This window comes from Phytophthora infestans, genomic scaffold (genome assembly GCF_000142945.1).
Source record: "Phytophthora infestans T30-4 supercont1.439 genomic scaffold, whole genome shotgun sequence".
Taxonomy (NCBI): Eukaryota; Oomycota; class Peronosporomycetes; order Peronosporales; family Peronosporaceae; genus Phytophthora; species Phytophthora infestans.
This window is the reverse complement of record NW_003303322.1, coordinates 5,087-7,602: the sequence shown is the minus strand read 5'-3', so window position 1 is coordinate 7,602 and position 2,516 is coordinate 5,087.

The following is a 2,516-nucleotide window of genomic DNA, read 5'->3' as shown; positions in this document are numbered from 1 at the left end:
CCTCCGTACTTTCAGCCAGCATGGCGCGCAGCGAATCTTCGGTGAGTGGTGGTGGACCACCAGCTGGGGCAGGAGGAGCAGCAGGAGCCATCTCCGCGGATTCAGCGACGACGGGGAGTTGTGGTGTAGTAGAACACACAAATATCGTCAGATGTGGATTCCTTACACAAACCACAACGAATCGCCGAGTTAGGTCGGCGGTTTGTATGGCCTGCGCAGAGGGTGGTCCCCTCGCGGTCCGGCCCTTCCGGGACAGACGAGTGGCTCGCTTCCACCCGGTTCCGACTAACCAAGTCAGATCACTTCCGAGGCTCCGCCGAGTTTGGTTCGGCTGAGCTCGTTCACAACCCTGTGCCCTCCACCAAAGGATGGACGACGGCGCGCGAGCGCTTTTACAGGTCACCGAGCGCAGAGGCAGCTCAGCTAGAAGTGTTACGGCACCCGGGCTATCCGACGTACCGGCCCGCTGAGTATGCGGGACTTTCTTTCGCGCGTAGCGAGACTTTGTCCTACCCGGACCGACCTAATCTCTTGGCGCTACCAGTCAATACCCTACAAGCTATGCCTCTCGAGTATTGACGGCAGGCATAATCCAGCCCTATGCAGGGACTTACCGGAAAAGTGTACACGTGTCTTGGACTAGGAAAATTCTGCTCTGTTATCTTCTGGGAGCCCTTTCGGCTCCTCCTATTTAATCCTATGCTTCTCATACAAATATCTAGTGAAATGTAGTCGTTTCGGATCTCTACCGACTCTTCAGGCGGCCGTTGAGCTCAGCGGCTATCCGGATAGCATATCCGGACAGATCGCCGAGTACTTACCGTGATCCTTTGTTCCTAAGCTCTGGTTTATCAGACCGAGCCGATTCTTGACCTAAAGTAGGTCGGCGTATGGTCGAATCTGGAAATCCCTACACCACATTGAGCTTTGACGCGGCTGAAGAGGACTCGACGCAGTACCTCGAAGTCCGAACCCACGCCTCGCTCGACAAAATCGCCGAGTTCGAAGGAAAGCGCTACCGCTCTGACGCGTCGCTCCAGTGGCTCAAGCGTTTCATCTACGAGATGAAGAGCACCAGGATGCCCCAAAGTGCATGGTGCGAGCCTTTCTCGCTATGCTTGGGACGTGCGGCGAAGAGTTGGTACAGGCAGCTGCCGAAGAAGACTCAGCGACGTTGGAAACTACTCAGCGAGGCGTTCCTGGATTATTATTGCTCACAGCTCGACCAATCCGCCCGCACTCGTTACTACTCGGCGAGACGTAAAGTCAACGAACCGATCTGCGACTTCCTGATCCGACTCAACGGGTATGCTCGGACAGCCAAGATCCAGTACGAGAAGGGTGGCGCCGACGCAGCTGACCATGTCGAACACTTCTTGCTGCATTGTGGTGATGACGATGTGATGGATTTGATGTACCCCTTGCAGTTGGGAGACATCAGTAAGGTGGAACAGATAATCAATCGTCGGATCCTCGGCGAGAAGCGCAAGAAGCAACGCGACCGACTCAGGATCGCACGAGGCCGAGATGACAAGCGGAAGGATCAGAGCCGCCGAGATGAGAAGCGTAGTCGCAAGGAAGAAAACCGCGACCGCCGAGTCACTGTCGTGGACGCTGACTCCGACGGAGAGGAACTCATCGATCAGAACCCGCCGAGTCCGTACAACTCCGAAGACGAATGGGATGATGAGGACCAGTCCGGAGGCCACGACTCAGCGGAAGACGACGACTACATTGACGCCGGCGTTTTCAATGATAAAGGAAATACACCGGACCGCCGAGAGAACTCGACGGGAGACCAGAAAGGCTCGAGCCGAAGCTGGGGAAACTCAGCGAACCAGCCTCCGCGACCGTACAACCAACGAGAACAGTCGAATCGTGGAGATGGATCACGCGACAACACCCAACGTGGACCTTGTGCAGCTTGTGGAAGAATGGGGCACTCGGCTCACTACTGTCGACGACGCTGCAAATTCTGCAGACAAGTCCATGAAGGCGGCCAGTGCGAGCTGTTTCGTCAATATGAGAAGCTGGCTGCGTTCGTGAAGAACTCTGTCGACAAGTCGCAAGTGCCAGAAGACCTGCAAAACCTTTACGCGCCGAGTGATTTAAACTCGGCGGCCCGCCAACACTGACTGGGTTGGAATATGCCGGGCTGCCACAGTCAGCTGAACCTGCAGTTGAGGCGAACTTCTTGTTTGCCTTCGTAGGCGAAGCAGGACGGCCCGAGGGAAGAAGCGGGGATGGCAATTGGATGTGTGAAATCGACGGAATTGAACGTGAGCTCGGTGAGTTAGATGATAACAACCGAGCGATTGCAAGTGTAACTCGGCAGTCAGACCAGACTGTGCATCGTACCAGGATAATGAAGCTGCTTCCGGGAGAACGGCTGGGATGGTGGTCAGCACAGACGTTTGATCCCCCGAGTTAGAAGACGAGCCCTCGCTATTCGCGTGCAACGAAAGGACGAAGGACCCAACACATTATTCGGATATCGGAATCAAATGTCTCGCGAA